Consider the following 18111-nt stretch of genomic DNA (forward strand, 5'->3'; position numbering starts at 1 on the left):
AACATTTGCTCCTTCTCTATTCATCAACATTCTCTGGAAGGAGCAAATGTTAAATGAAAACTTTTTGAGTACTAATTTGTAGTTCCAGATGAGGGAACATCGAAAAATATAACTTCGAAAAAGAAAAATACACCACACAATATGCGAAATGCTATAAATAGACACAACGAATATTCCTATATGAAAAATCGTTGCGCATACCTATTTAGATTTATGTTTTCAATTTCTATGATATGACAAATTTATAATTATGAAAAGCCTTTTGAATTAAAAAGGAGGATTACTGGCAAAAACCCCAGAATTCATAATAAAATAACCTTTGATATGCAATTTTTCCAACTTTTGTATATGCGTTGCGTAAGCAATATACTTATCAAGCAAAAGATAACAATAAAACAGTGGCTAAGCGGCCGCGTTTCCATTTCTATAGTGGCTTAGGTCGTAGGCGTGAAGGAGTTAAGCTCAATCCGAATACGAGCATATACGTTCGAATCGTAAAATACATGAAACTGACATTTTATTTAATTTTTATTTTATTAATTGGAATCTAAGCATACCATAATTCAATTACTTTAATAGCATATTTAACTTCCTGAGATAATTAAAATATTTCAGGAAAATATGTTCATATGTTTGGGTTTATTGCATATTCCTTTATTTATGCGTATTTACACAAATGTGATAATCAAACATACATTCATGAGTACACGTGTGCTGATGCTTGCTTCTTCTTGCCCCGCACAAGCAATGACTTTTGTCCACACTTTTTGCTTTTTGCGAGTAGACCGATCGCAGGCAAGGAGGGATTGGGGCGCACTGCCACATAATTATTTCAGATATATATTTTATTTATCGAATTTAGTTTAAAAACGATTATAGGTATGCGTTTATGTGTATTTATATATATATATAATATATATTATAGTACGAAAATAATTCATAAATGCATCAGTATTTTTCAATACAAATTAAGCAACATAATAATATACTAAGAGTCCTCAGTTAGAACGCCTCTGTGTATAGTGGCAAGCCAACGAAATAACGGCGAGTTCGCGCAGACATTGTGTTGTTGAAAGTAACCAAATGACGATTTTGTCGACAAACATACATATATACATATGAGCTCGCATACATATTGACGCCGAATTTTGCGCATCGTGGCGGAGTTGACAAAATTTGTTTCAATGAACAATTTTACGACAATGTCGATCGGCTATGTTGTCTCGTTTGTCCTTTTTGCAGGGCTTTGCTGTTGAAAATTGACTTATGCTCTTTTGAAATATTGTGATTACCGATTGGGCTGCATTTTCATAGCGTCGTATTTAGATAAAATGGGCTAAATCGACAAACTATGAAATAATGATAATAAGTAAACATATAAAAGTACTATATGCAGTGTGCTTAGAGTATATAGAAGTAGTTAATGATTTCATATACATGTCAATTTTATATAATTTTTTTAATTTAATGCCATATATAGTGAATAATATGCAAAAATATAAATATTATTTAAACTCGCTAATAGGTCATGTTGCCAATTCTCCTTTCTGAAGTGAACATCAGACAAATTCTTCAATTTCTGATTTTTAGCAAATGTTGTGAGGAAGCAGCTTGTGGGCAACATACAAATGCGAGGGGAATGGTAGGATCAGTTGTAAAATTGAAACTTCTTCAATTTTACTGAAGACATTCAAAATTCAATTTCATTCATTCATTTTTTATAAACTTTTGCGTAGGAATTCTATATGAAAACCAAATGTGGTTTACCAGGCGCATAGGAAAAATAGCGCGGCGCAGAGTTAGAACGAACGCACTTTGCTTTGAAGCAGCGCACGTTCCTTATGAATGAATTTGTTGTCGTTGTAATATAAAATACTTAGAAAATAAGCCGCGAGTTTGCTTGAATATTATTGGCCGATGCTGGTGCGTCTACGTGTTTTTGTCACTTGTGCGAATGTTTGATTTTTTGCGAAAGACATATTGAGGGACATACATATGTACATATGTGTACATATATGCAAATATATTTGGACATGCGAATGAAAGAAGGCAATTTCAAGAATATTCACATATGGACATATGAATATTTGAAGCAAGTAAACAATAATAGCTGTTTGAATTCACAGATTAGACTCAAGAGCTTGAATATTGTCTGTGGTGCTGCTTGTATAGCAGACTTCTTTATTGCAATGTGAAATATTTTGCCTAAGTTCAAATCCTATCAGATATTTTTTTATACTCTTTTTTTATTTTTATATTCCTTTTTTATTAAATGATATTTTAATTCTATTTTCATATTATTTCCCTCATTATTTATATTTTCTTGTCGGAAGTAAATTACTTTCATTTTTATTATTTCAATTTTTGTTTATGCGCATATCAAAGAACCTCTGCGCATATGTATGTATATACATTTTGCTTATAGAGTGGTGTAGTTCGTTGCGTGAATTGACAGCTGTGGTGACATTTTATTTTCGAACTTGCGCGTTTCGATGTTCCTTCTTAGCAATTAACATTTTAGTACTGCTAACATTTGCTCCTTCTCTACTCATCAACATTCTCTGCTTTGGTTGGGATGATTTGGGCAGAGAATGTTGATGAGTAGAGAAGGAGCTCATTCTCTGATTTGGGTTAGCAAGCGTGACGTCAGTTCATTAGAAACTTATTTCAACAACATGACGCAAAAATTAAATTTTTTAAGTAAATTTTGTGACATTAACGAAATTTTGTAAGGGTTGATTTATAATTTTACTCCCCAAAAAATTCAATAAAAATATGCATTAATTACATAAGTTTTTAAATAATTAAAACTTTTTTAATAAAAAATATTAATAATATTAAAATGCCCCGATTCTTCTTCTAATTAATGTCAATTCATTGATCTTGTTTTAACGTCAATCAACTTTACACTTTAAATGGATTGTAGTTGCTCTTATATAACACCTTTTAGTTATTATACCCTGAACAGAGTAGGTTAAGTTTGCCATGAAGTTTGTAACACCCAGATAGAATACAAATGATCAGCGTGACAAAATGAGTCGATCTAACCATGTTCGTTCGACCGTCTGTCTGTAAATACGCGAACTAGTAAGATATCTTAGGATTTTGCACACGTCCTCTTCTCCCTAAGAAGCTGCGCATTTATCACAACCGCCGATATCGGACTACTACAATATAAAATACTGCTGCCATGCAAACTGAATGGTCAAAATCAAGTTCTTGTATGGAAAACTTTTTTATTTGATGAGTTATCTTCACAAAATTTGGCATGGATTATTTTGTAACAATACAATATACGAAGAAATTGTTCAAGTCGGACTATTAAAGCATATAGCTGTCAAACAAACCGATTAATAAATGTTTTAACATCCGAAACTTTTACGACCACTGTAGTGCAGTCGCTTTTAAATCTAAAAATGACAGTATTACCAGAGAATGTTGATGAATAGAGAAGGAGCAAATGTTAAATGAAATCTTTTTGAGTACTAATTTGTAGTTCCAGATGAGGGAACATCGAAAAATATAACTTCGAAAAAGAAAAATACACCACACAATATGCGAAATGCTATAAATAGACACAACGAATATTCCTATATGAAAAATCGTTGCGCATACCTATTTAGATTTATGTTTTCAATTTCTATGATATGACAAATTTATAATTATGAAAAGCCTTTTGAATTAAAAAGGAGGATTACTGGCAAAAACCCCAGAATTCATAATAAAATAACCTTTGATATGCGATTTTTCCAACTTTTGTATATGCGTTGCGTAAGCAATATACTTATCAAGCAAAAGATAACAATAAAACAGTGGCTGAGCGGCCGCGTTTCCATATATATAGCTGGTCGTAGGCGTGAAGGAGTTAAGCTCAATCCGAATACGAGCATATACGTTCGAATCGTAAAATACATGAAACTGACATTTTATTTAATTTTTATTTTATTAATTGGAATCTAAGCATACCATAATTCAATTACTTTAATAGCATATTTAACTTCCTGAGATAATTAAAATATTTCAGGAAAATATGTTCATATGTTTGGGTTTATTGCATATTCCTTTATTTATGCGTATTTACACAAATGTGATAATCAAACATACATTCATGAGTACACGTGTGCTGATGCTTGCTTCTTCTTGCCCCGCACAAGCAATGACTTTTGTCCACACTTTTTGCTTTTTGCGAGTAGACCGATCGCAGGCAAGGAGGGATTGGGGCGCACTGCCACATAATTATTTCAGATATATATTTTATTTATCGAATTTAGTTTAAAAACGATTATAGGTATGCGTTTATGTGTATTTATATATATATATAATATATATTATAGTACGAAAATAATTCATAAATGCATCAGTATTTTTCAATACAAATTAAACAACATAATAATATACTAAAAGTCCTCAGTTAGAACGCCTCTGTGTATAGTATATATATATAGCTGCTTCCTCACAACATTTGCTAAAAATCAGAAATTGAAGAATTTGTCTGATGTTCACTTCAAAAAGGAGAATTGGCAACATGACCTCTTAGCGAGTTTAAATAATATTTATATTTATGCATATTATGCACTATTTATGGCATTAAATTACAAAATTTATATTAAATTGCCATTCATATGAAATCATTAACTACTTCTATATATTCTAAGCACAGTCCATATAGTACTTTTATATGTTTACTTATTATCATTATTTCATAGTTTGTCGATTTAGCCCATTTTATCCAAATACGACGCTATGAAAATGCAGCCCAATCGGTAATCGCAATATTTCAAAAGAGCATAAGTCAATTTTCAACAGCAAAGCCCTGCAAAAAGGACAAACGAGACAACATAGCCGATCGACATTGTCGTAAAATTGTTGATTGAAACAAATTTTGTCAACTCCGCCACGATGCGCAAAATTCGGCGTCAATATGTATGCGAGCTCATATGTATATATGTATGTTTGTCGACAAAATCGTCATTTGGTTACTTTCAACAACACAATGTCTGCGCGAACTCGCCGTTATTTCGTTGGCTTGCCACTATACATAGAGGCGTTCTAACTGAGGACTCTTAGTATATTATTATGTTGTTTAATTTGTATTGAAAAATACTGATGCATTTATGAATTATTTTCGTACTATAATATATATTATATATATATATAAATACACATAAACGCATACCTATAATCGTTTTTAAACTAAATTCGATAAATAAAATATATATCTGAAATAATTATGTGGCAGTGCGCCCCAATCCCTCCTTGCCTGCGATCGGTCTACTCGCAAAAAGCAAAAAGTGTGGACAAAAGTCATTGCTTGTGCGGGGCAAGAAGAAGCAAGCATCAGCACACGTGTACTCATGAATGTATGTTTGATTATCACATTTGTGTAAATACGCATAAATAAAGGAATATGCAATAAACCCAAACATATGAACATATTTTCCTGAAATATTTTAATTATCTCAGGAAGTTAAATATGCTATTAAAGTAATTGAATTATGGTATGCTTAGATTCCAATTAATAAAATAAAAATTAAATAAAATGTCAGTTTCATGTATTTTACGATTCGAACGTATATGCTCGTATTCGGATTGAGCTTAACTCCTTCACGCCTACGACCTAAGCCACTATAGAAATGGAAACGCGGCCGCTTAGCCACTGTTTTATTGTTATCTTTTGCTTGATAAGTATATTGCTTACGCAACGCATATACAAAAGTTGGAAAAATTGCATATCAAAGGTTATTTTATTATGAATTCTGGGGTTTTTGCCAGTAATCCTCCTTTTTAATTCAAAAGGCTTTTCATAATTATAAATTTGTCATATCATAGAAATTGAAAACATAAATCTAAATAGGTATGCGCAACGATTTTTCATATAGGAATATTCGTTGTGTCTATTTATAGCATTTCGCATATTGTGTGGTGTATTTTTCTTTTTCGAAGTTATATTTTTCGATGTTCCCTCATCTGGAACTACAAATTAGTACTCAAAAAGATTTCATTTAACATTTGCTCCTTCTCTATTCATCAACATTCTCTGGAAGGAGCAAATGTTAAATGAAAACTTTTTGAGTACTAATTTGTAGTTCCAGATGAGGGAACATCGAAAAATATAACTTCGAAAAAGAAAAATACACCACACAATATGCGAAATGCTATAAATAGACACAACGAATATTCCTATATGAAAAATCGTTGCGCATACCTATTTAGATTTATGTTTTCAATTTCTATGATATGACAAATTTATAATTATGAAAAGCCTTTTGAATTAAAAAGGAGGATTACTGGCAAAAACCCCAGAATTCATAATAAAATAACCTTTGATATGCAATTTTTCCAACTTTTGTATATGCGTTGCGTAAGCAATATACTTATCAAGCAAAAGATAACAATAAAACAGTGGCTAAGCGGCCGCGTTTCCATTTCTATAGTGGCTTAGGTCGTAGGCGTGAAGGAGTTAAGCTCAATCCGAATACGAGCATATACGTTCGAATCGTAAAATACATGAAACTGACATTTTATTTAATTTTTATTTTATTAATTGGAATCTAAGCATACCATAATTCAATTACTTTAATAGCATATTTAACTTCCTGAGATAATTAAAATATTTCAGGAAAATATGTTCATATGTTTGGGTTTATTGCATATTCCTTTATTTATGCGTATTTACACAAATGTGATAATCAAACATACATTCATGAGTACACGTGTGCTGATGCTTGCTTCTTCTTGCCCCGCACAAGCAATGACTTTTGTCCACACTTTTTGCTTTTTGCGAGTAGACCGATCGCAGGCAAGGAGGGATTGGGGCGCACTGCCACATAATTATTTCAGATATATATTTTATTTATCGAATTTAGTTTAAAAACGATTATAGGTATGCGTTTATGTGTATTTATATATATATATAATATATATTATAGTACGAAAATAATTCATAAATGCATCAGTATTTTTCAATACAAATTAAGCAACATAATAATATACTAAGAGTCCTCAGTTAGAACGCCTCTGTGTATAGTGGCAAGCCAACGAAATAACGGCGAGTTCGCGCAGACATTGTGTTGTTGAAAGTAACCAAATGACGATTTTGTCGACAAACATACATATATACATATGAGCTCGCATACATATTGACGCCGAATTTTGCGCATCGTGGCGGAGTTGACAAAATTTGTTTCAATGAACAATTTTACGACAATGTCGATCGGCTATGTTGTCTCGTTTGTCCTTTTTGCAGGGCTTTGCTGTTGAAAATTGACTTATGCTCTTTTGAAATATTGTGATTACCGATTGGGCTGCATTTTCATAGCGTCGTATTTAGATAAAATGGGCTAAATCGACAAACTATGAAATAATGATAATAAGTAAACATATAAAAGTACTATATGCAGTGTGCTTAGAGTATATAGAAGTAGTTAATGATTTCATATACATGTCAATTTTATATAATTTTTTTAATTTAATGCCATATATAGTGAATAATATGCAAAAATATAAATATTATTTAAACTCGCTAATAGGTCATGTTGCCAATTCTCCTTTCTGAAGTGAACATCAGACAAATTCTTCAATTTCTGATTTTTAGCAAATGTTGTGAGGAAGCAGCTTGTGGGCAACATACAAATGCGAGGGGAATGGTAGGATCAGTTGTAAAATTGAAACTTCTTCAATTTTACTGAAGACATTCAAAATTCAATTTCATTCATTCATTTTTTATAAACTTTTGCGTAGGAATTCTATATGAAAACCAAATGTGGTTTACCAGGCGCATAGGAAAAATAGCGCGGCGCAGAGTTAGAACGAACGCACTTTGCTTTGAAGCAGCGCACGTTCCTTATGAATGAATTTGTTGTCGTTGTAATATAAAATACTTAGAAAATAAGCCGCGAGTTTGCTTGAATATTATTGGCCGATGCTGGTGCGTCTACGTGTTTTTGTCACTTGTGCGAATGTTTGATTTTTTGCGAAAGACATATTGAGGGACATACATATGTACATATGTGTACATATATGCAAATATATTTGGACATGCGAATGAAAGAAGGCAATTTCAAGAATATTCACATATGGACATATGAATATTTGAAGCAAGTAAACAATAATAGCTGTTTGAATTCACAGATTAGACTCAAGAGCTTGAATATTGTCTGTGGTGCTGCTTGTATAGCAGACTTCTTTATTGCAATGTGAAATATTTTGCCTAAGTTCAAATCCTATCAGATATTTTTTTATACTCTTTTTTTATTTTTATATTCCTTTTTTATTAAATGATATTTTAATTCTATTTTCATATTATTTCCCTCATTATTTATATTTTCTTGTCGGAAGTAAATTACTTTCATTTTTATTATTTCAATTTTTGTTTATGCGCATATCAAAGAACCTCTGCGCATATGTATGTATATACATTTTGCTTATAGAGTGGTGTAGTTCGTTGCGTGAATTGACAGCTGTGGTGACATTTTATTTTCGAACTTGCGCGTTTCGATGTTCCTTCTTAGCAATTAACATTTTAGTACTGCTAACATTTGCTCCTTCTCTACTCATCAACATTCTCTGGTATTACAATCGGTAGGTAACATGATTTGGTTTCTTTACAGAAATATGCCTTGACTATTCTCCAGGAGGTAATAAAAGCTTACATTAGTCTGGTGGAACCATTCTGATACTTTATACAGATTAAATCCTAATCTTCTATATTTCGTTAACAATTGATCTAGTTCAAACGAGAGTGATTATATATTATATTTAAAAAAAAAGTCAGGTAGGTCGCACTCTTCATAACACTTTACTTAAATATGTATAAATCTACGAATATTTTTTAAATAATAAACGTGCTAACAACCGCGCTTTTCTTTACCGCAAAGTAGGTCACAACTAGCTGGAGTGAGCGCTAATAGTTAAAAGTAAGAACGTCAACAAGCGTATAACAAATAAATAACAGATAACGTAAAGCAACAAATAAATTATTTTCACATTTCACTCTTTAGTTCACTTACTATCGACTAACAAAGCGGCAGCCAATTGTGAAATTGACAATGAAAGCAAAACACTAGTTAGCAAATCAGTTGAAACTAGCAACGCAGACATTCATTATTGCGGCTGCCATTTCTTCATTAACATTTAGCGTATTGGTTTTGTTACAGACCACAAAATAGGTGATATATATCACCATATACAAATATTTATATTATGCAAATAACTATTTATATTACCTAAAGAAAATTTATGAACTCTGAAGCAAATGAATATTTCGATGAAGTGCTAGTTAAAATGTGTCGAAGACTGACATTACCCTCCCTTTTATTTAAAACAACAATAAATTACCATAGCTTTGGTTTTAATAAATCTGTGCTTACGTTTAACGATCGTTCACTGATTAGCGCAAAAATGTGAGTTCTTTTAAATATTGGGGCTACTCAGGTTTCGTACGTTTTAAAAATATGGTAGTATCCGTTTATTCTAGACTCGTTTTGTGTGTAATCTCTGAATTTAATTTTAGACAGCGTTGGTTTTTTTTATGTTTCAGTTATTGACTTATATTGTAATGAAATATTATGGGACAGTTCGAAAATCTTTTAAGTATACTTATATACATACATATCACTTTTTAAAAGACATGAAATTACTTTCTGTGGAGGTGTTACAACTTCGATGAGTTAGAAGATATTTTCCCAAGGGATTTGCTTTGTTTTGAAGTACTTTTAGGTATTTCGACCGTCAATTTTGTATTTCTACGTTGACGTGTGGTATATTCCGATCTCTTCGCGATCCATTGCACCCTGGAACAATGGTTATAATTCTTTCGACTGCGCCGAGTGTCAGTGTAACTATAATATTGGTAGTAGGCGGGTGTGTGGTATCCTTAAGTTGGGTAAGTATGAACATATTCTTCACATGCTTGATTAGAGAATGAAGTATAAAAATGTTCAAAATTTTAACGTTTATTAGATATAGAAATACATATTCAATAGTATTATTAAAAGTATTGTCCATATGAAGCTTTAAGATTTTCCCATCTTCCTGGCAATTTGTTGATTCCATCATAAAAAAACAAAGCCAAAAGCAAAACTGCGATCTATTATTTTACTTGGCAGCAATCTTTATCTAGAAATGCTTCCAGTTTCTCATCTCTTTGCTTTTGGCAGCCCCGGACGTTCTTCTTCTTCCAAGCCAAAATCACTACTTTTAAATCCTGCAGGCCACTCTTGGCATGTTGAGCTAGAGCCTGCTCGACATATTTGGGTGAAAAAAAATTATTGTTGTTGCTGTCTAATAAATGAAAACTACTGAAAAAGTCACATAAGGACAGTAGATTCCCTGTGTTCGGAATATTGTTACAATGGAATAATAATCAAGTTACGCCATCTCTTGGCAAACCGCACAAATATAGTTATAGGCCAATATTACTCGTATAAACACATTTTTCGAGGTTTTAATGATGCATTATATAGATGGAGATACGAGCTGGATATAATTGTTTTCTGATTTTATCTACAAATATAACTTCCGGACAGTGTGGAGCAAATTAAATAATACTAACGAAGAGACAAAAAGTGCACAACTCTTAACATATCTCTTGCTGAGCTTTCTCTCAGGAGCAAAATGTTAAAGGAGTTTTATTGAGAAGTGTACTTCGCCACAGAAAAAAATTATGTTTCAATTCCGAATTAGAAGCCATAATCCATGTATTATAGTTGGTGGAAATCTACTGAACATTAAAATGCTTGAAGGTCAATATATATGAGTTTTTATAACGAAAACAATAGTTTTCTTAAATCTAAAATTCGTCATACCTTTATTTAGGAAAATTAGAAAAAAAGAATGGGAAATGGCGTAAAAACTATTTTATATACCATACATATATATATAAACTATTTTAATCAATTATTTTGTACAAATACATAGAAAGGTGAAAAACTTTGTTGAGCTCATGAAGAAAAACTTCAAAACTGAAAGAGGAAAGCTACAAGTTGGAAGCAGTAAAAATAAAATAAGATTAATAGTGGTAAATTTTTAATGATACTTTGGGTTACGTGGTGTTAAGAAGTTCCAATGGAATTAAGGGATCCCAAAAGCTTTTTCGTATGTGCAGCACATCACAAACAAATGTCCATTTTTAAAATTATTCACCTTTTCGTGAGCAATAACTGAATTCAATTGTTTTGATTTTTCATTTAAAAATTTTCAGCTGTTCTATGTTATCTGAATTTTCAATTTCTAGGTTGACAACACCAAGTTCGTAAACCAAAAAAAGAGTTTTGTTGACCTTAAGTTGAATTGTTTTAACTTCAATTCAACTGAGTGGAATTGAAAACCGTAATCCTGGTATTAACTTATATAAATATTTGTGGCTCCATAACATTCATGAATACCGCTTTAAAAATAGGTTAAAATTTAAAAGCATATCTAAGAGTCAGATTTGGTTTAAAATTAAATAGATACACAATAAAGTTGAAAAAATAGGAAACATATTGATATATGTAATATAACTATTAAATGTACACTGTAAATAAAAACGTCAATAGACTAGTTAGCAACTTAGTGCAGTCGCTTGCGATCAAAGTCACGAGTTAAAATGGACAAACTTTGATATTTTACAGTTAGCAAGAGTAAGAAAAATTATACACACTCACACGCACCAGTGAAAATGTGTGAAGATAAATGTTTGCAAACAAACCAGAATTATAACTTCTCAGTTAATGTGCGCGTACGCTCTCACATTTTCCAAATTATCTCTCTCCTTATCTCTCCAAAGAGACGAAAGAGTGAAGCCACAAACTCGCCGTCCCAATCGGAACGAACAAATACCTACAATCTCACCGTGTTCAGCCTTTCTCTTGGCCATTTGCGCTTTTTTGGCTTTATCTGCGACAGCAACACACGAACGCTACACTCTGCTGCGTGCACATTCGCTTTTGTATTCGAATTTGGAGTATGCCAGCCAACTGGTTCCGATCTGAGCGGCTCTTTGTGTGTGGCGATCATATTCCGAATTGGACTGCGCGAGAACTTAGGACAGCCAAAGCATTCGTTAGTTAACCGTTGTGATAGCTGAACGTGCAGATCGTATGCACATCGTAAGCTCCGGTTCGAGCCAGTGTACCATATCGGGCCTTGATTTGCAAAAGTGTAACGGTGGGTGAACAAACGTACGCAAACCGAGCATTTGACTTAGCGGTGTCTTTTGCCGATTCTTATACGTCGCTGCTATTGTGCGTGGTGTCCCATTTTAGTAAGTGAGCCATTTAATAGTTTTCCACTTTTCATCATTTGATTAACCGAATTGAAATCAAACGTGTGGCGTGTGCAGTGCAATAAAATTACAACTTTGTGGTATATGCATGATCGCGTGTGGTTAAATACGCCAGTAATTGCAGCCTATGGCAAACCAACTAACCAACTTTAACCCAGAAAGAGTGCATTGCTAACTTCAGGTAAAAAACAAAAACAGAAAAACACAGAAAAAAAATGTCAGAGTCGCGATCGTCGTGTACGAACACACATTCGCTCGCACAGTGAAAACCCAGCTCGAACTTGATTTCGGCAATTCTTCATTCTTCATTCTGCATTCTGCATTTCATTTTCATTTTCGGCTTAGCGTCGAACGTTGAACGTTGAACATCGAGCGTCACCTAGTTGGGTTGAAAATTGTCGGCTGGCAGGGCGGTTCGCTTGCATTCAAACTGTTGCAACCGGCTGGTGATGCTGGCCACAGTGGTCTTCGCATTGCGCATATTGGTGTCGTGCGCTGTCTTGGCCAATCTGCACAAATACCAACGTCCGCTAGATTTCGCTTGCCTGGCAATTGTGCTCGGCGCAGGCGCATACTACATTGACGCGCAGCTGCGCGAGTGGTTCTTTAGCGAGATCACACGGCTGTGCTAGCGCGTGAACGGACCGCGAAAGAAGCGAAAGAAGGGCATGCATAAATGCCAATCAGTGAGGCAAAAGCATCAAAATCTATTTGCAATTCTAATTCAACTCGGTGTGTAGTGTATGGGGGTTAATGTTTTGCATGCATAAATAAATTATGCAATGGAGTTTTGAAAAAGTAATGTCATTAAAACGTCTATCGGCAGCAAAAGTGGAAGTGTTGCAAAAAAATTGTACGAGAAAAAAGCCAATTGCGAAAAAAGTTCGAATAGTTGTGCAAAAGTGTTGATTGTATTTTGAACGGAATCAATAAAAATGCATGGATAAGTGTGAGCTCATCTTTATAATGCACAATTCTTACACAATATATGATAGTTTTTACGAAAAAATTTATAACATAGTGAAGTTAATAGAGAAGTGCTGGAAATAAAGAAAACATAATGTTTGTGGATATTGTGAAACTAGTTTTTACACTTTGTAACATTATTTGTATAAAATATCAGTAGTAGAATTGAGTAATCCAGCAGGAGATTGGATTAACTTGAAATAAGGTAAGTGGAATGCAAAAAAATAAGACAATACGAAATAGCAGGAGTAAACTCAAAATTGCGATAGTAAATGGGACCAACTTCTGATATAAACAAGTAAGAACGTCAACTTCGGCTGTACCGCAGCTATAATACCCTTTTTCAAAGCATAAAAAGGTCTTTATCTTGATATTGGTTGATATGTTTGTATGGCAGCTATATGCTATAGTAGTCCAATCTGAACAATTTCTTCGGAGATTGTACATTTACTTAATATATAATTAATAGAATTATAATAAGCCATTCCAAATTTTGTGGAGATACCTTGTCAAATGAAAAAGTTTTCCATACAAGGACATGTATTTGATCGTTGAGTTTTTATGTCAGCTATATGCTATAGTGGTCCGATATCGGATAAATCGACTCAGCTTGCCAAACATTGTAACAAACTTTATATATTCTGCTCAGTGTATAAAAATCTTAAATTTCTGTGTATGTTCATACTACTTTCGGAATTACTCAACATATCTCAAATGTGAAAATATTGCAATACGAAAATAATATATAATCAAGGCACTGCAGGAAGTCAAAATACCGGATAAAGGTCAAAATAACGTAGAGCCAATCTTTCGACGTTCCCATAATCCCCAAGAACTCATAGACATTTTCAGTTTAGTCTTTTACCAATATTATATTATGTATTGTAAAACTCAAAGGGTATTTTTCAATATCAAGCAAAACCAGTTGAACAAATATTTGTAATTTAGTTTCGAAACTGCTTGCATCTTCTTTAATTTGAAAGTTTTTTATCTGAATTCTTAAGATACAAACAATTTATATCTCAAAGTATAGCCACTTATATTCGATTAATGGCTTGTTAATTAAAAAAAAAGATAATTTTCCATTTCATTTAAAAATAAGATAACCATTTATGTAAATACTTAATTCTTATTTAAACAAATTTCAAAATGCTGCTTTGCTTTTTTCTCGGCCTCAAGCAACGCTACATTTCTTCCCGTATGCTGATGGAAAAAGTTAGTGAAAAAATCGGTATCGATTCAAATTTCACTGCGAGAATTTTGGCGGAGAGATTAAATACAAGTAAGAACGGCCTGTGCGCGTTGAATTCTACATGGATTAAATAAAGAATCAGTTTTTGATGAAAAAACGGATTTCCCTCATCAATCGCCCTCAGTATTCGCATGATCTATGACCATGTGACTATTTTCTATTTTCAAAACTGAAAAAAAAGGAGCATTTTATGATGATATCCCAGCTACTCAAGCTGCCGTAACCGAGGTGCGCTTGTTAATCGCTCCAAACGTTGTATTGAGCCTAATGCAACCTAAATTGAATAAGCAATAACTTTCAAATTTATTTGGCATTATGTATTCTATATCCAAAAAGTTCGGTTATTTTTGGAACACACACCAACTTGAAGTCATTCATTAGAAATTTTGCGGGTTGTCTTAAAATCTCCTCGTCCAACGGATTCGGATTTATTCGGTTTTTCTTTCCTTCCAAGATGAGGTAGCGACTCCATTCTCTACTATTTTTCCAATGCTTTTTTCTTCTTGGTTCATATGAAGACACCATTTTCAGGTTATGTTAGAAGTTTCTACAACTTTTGATGCAAACAGAATGTCGAACACACTTTGCCGAATGAATACTTGAATATATACTTTTGAGAAGTTTTCCATACAATTTAACATATATTAGTACTATATATTAATCATAACGGTAACTCTTCAACATATTAGAATATTCAAGAAAACTGGTATTTTGTCAAAACATTTCGCTCTAACATCTGAATTTGCTCGCAGACAACTGAAGCCGCGCCTCTTTCGCAAAGCAAGATTTTGTAGAAGCTGCAACTTTAAAAGGAATCTAAAGCCAAAACTAATGGACCCAAGTAGCTTGTCGTACGTAAATGCACACTTGTGCAAAATTGAACTTTAAGTTGCATTCTGGCGGCGGCAAGCCTGTAACGCGGCGTTGCTCGGAAATACTTAATATCAGACGCTCACAAATAGTCGCAAATAAACGACCGCTTGACTGCGACGCCCAAGCCCCAGCAACGACGATGGCGTTTGTGAAGGTGATGGTACGAGCTAAATGCCAAGCGATTTTTTTTTCACAAAATACCAATGTAACATAGAAGATAGAAAAGAGAAGGACAAAGGCAGCCAACACTAAAAAAATGGTAATAAGAAACAAATAACAGCAACAACAACAATGTACGTACATTTTTTTCTGAAGCAGCACCAACAGCTAGTGAAAAACCATATTAATATGATACGATACCAACAACAATAAAAGCTATGCGCCCAACGACAACTATCAACACGAACGAACACAAATCACGTTTCGTGGGAATGGGACGCTTGAGCACTCACTCGCTGCCTTCTCATCGCCATCGTGCGCTTTGGCAGCTTGGCTGGCTGCTCCAATCAACCGAAATCGGTATTTACCCTTAGCGTCTATTGCAGTCGCTGCTCTGCGTTGAAATGCAATTTTGCTGATGCTGATGTTGTTGTTACTGTGGTGGCTTCAATTTAGGTTTTTGGTTTGCATCTCGTCGTTGCTTGCAACAGAATGATGCACTTCTACAGCTTCTCCTAGTTTTGCATTGGTTCAGTATTTCCAACCGGATAGTATTACTAGATTTCTACTTTTATGGTGTGTATAACATAGCTTGTCGTTCCATATTTTAAACCTAGCAGACATCCTTGCATTGCCTAGTGGGCATTCACACTCTACGATTGTTTTGTTATGGTTGAAACAGAGCTTATAATCTCAGGTTTATATTTCCCATGCATATTACGCGTTTTAAGGCGCTTAGGGAGTTTTAAAGGCAGCCAAGTTCGGAGAGAACTTATTAGCCGGCTCTTTGAGTGCGCTTTTAATGCAGGTTTTCTGTGTTAAAGTTGCTCTGGAAAACAGCCAACGCTTATTTATGAAATACAGAAGAACGGTCTGTGTAAGTAGTTTGTTTTAAAGGTGAGATCTTTTAGTCAATGAAGACATTGCCGGCAGATGTATTGCTGCGACGTGTGTTCTCCCTGTTAAATGCAACCTTTTAACCTAACCTATATAATCTATGGATAGACAATATCGATATATTTCCTTACTATTTGACCTCAGAAGTAACTGCTTTCAATCTGGGAACTGATGGATGGAGCTTGATATTGTCATTAGAAAAGGTTTTAGATCTTCCTGTGATCCTCATAAAGCTTCTGTGATCTTGTTTGCAGTTTTCGGAAAAAACTCTGTAAGAAACCAAGTGTTCAGTTCTTTGGTTTTTAGTCTTCTAAGAATAGTTAGATAAGAATCTACAGCCAGACTATCAAAAAGTTTATCCAAATCAAACAAATTCGGTCCAAATATCATTGTATTCCAACTCTCTGTTTACCGTAACTATTTATATTTGAAAAATCTATATGCACATTTGGGAACGCACAGTGGATTAGTGAATGCAGAGATAAAATTAACATAACATATCCATTGAAAACCAATGTATTAACAAAATATTTGCATAATTACCGCGAAAAAATTGAATTTAAACATTTAAAAACTCCACAAGTACAGCTTTCTGCTAATCTTCATCGACACACTTGACTGCAATACAATGTGCCATTTACATTCTTAAACACATATGTACATTTTCATATGACTTGATCAGTGCTAGTCACCTAAACACTTCCACCATTTTACCGGTTATTTGGCTTATTTACAATCTCTCGCAGGCATTTGTGACCAACTCAAATCATTCGAACGACTGACGGATGTCTTTTCTTCGCCAGCTTGGCTTGTTAAATGTGGCGGCATTGCGATAAGAACAGGAATTTCCACTCCTACATTTTATGTATGTCATTATCTGCAAATAAATTTTTATTTATTTTTGTTTTATTTGCGAATACTCGTCCACTCGTCTATAGATAGCTCGAGACATTGCCATAATGAGTAAATGTTACAGTACCTAAGTGTAATTAAATGAACCGCTTTGGGCGGAGTGGAAGCTATACTCGTGCAAAAGTTACCGATTGTAGTGATCGTTTAGATGGTGCCGTTTGGCTCAGGCGTTAAAAGTAATAACTAAAGAAGACCAGTAAATACTTTAATTAGTATCGTAGTATGAAGAAAACTAAATTGTTGTTAGATATGAAGTGTAATAAAGATATTATAAATATTAGAGGAACGGTGTTAGAAACTCTCATTACATTATAATTTTTCAATTAAAAATTATCAATAAGAAACTTTCTAACTTGAAGTATGACCATTACCAAAAGTAAAACAAAGAACTTGATTCATGTTATATTCTACTCAAACTAAGTCTAAATGTCGTGACCAACACGTTGGATGGACTAACTCATTTATTTTCTCAATTTAGTAAATTTTTCCGAAAATGTTTATTACAAATGTGTCATTTCATTCTTTGCCAGAGATTTCATGCCATAAATTTGTGAGTTCCGAAAAAATATATCCTTAACGCCAGTTTTCTAAGCTTATGTCAATCTTAATTGTGTCTACACTGGAGGTTAGAAAATATATTTATTTTGATTTAAGCTGATTAACTTTCCGCTCGAGCATGATATTATTTGCGGCCAATTCAGTTTTTTTTATATAAGGAGTTAGGCCAGTCTGGAGTTTACTAAAAAAGAGCATAATAAATCACTATTCAATACTGCTATAATGTTCC

At 33.5% G+C, this 18111-nt stretch overlaps 1 protein-coding gene across 3 annotated transcripts in view; it reads left to right on the forward strand.

Annotated features, from left to right (window-relative positions):
- Positions 1 to 11967: 11967 nt before the first annotated feature.
- The window catches only part of RhoGEF64C (Rho guanine nucleotide exchange factor at 64C), a 230316-nt gene continuing 224172 nt past the window's right edge, over positions 11968 to 18111 (forward strand). For all 3 annotated transcript variants that reach the window (XM_070112194.1, XM_070112193.1, XM_036364621.2), the window contains exon 1: positions 11968 to 13436. The gene's annotated coding sequence lies outside the window, so the exon portion shown is untranslated. The remainder of the gene's footprint in view (positions 13437 to 18111) is intronic.

This window comes from Bactrocera oleae, chromosome 6 (genome assembly GCF_042242935.1).
Source record: "Bactrocera oleae isolate idBacOlea1 chromosome 6, idBacOlea1, whole genome shotgun sequence".
In the NCBI taxonomy this organism is placed as follows: Eukaryota; Metazoa; Arthropoda; class Insecta; order Diptera; family Tephritidae; genus Bactrocera; species Bactrocera oleae.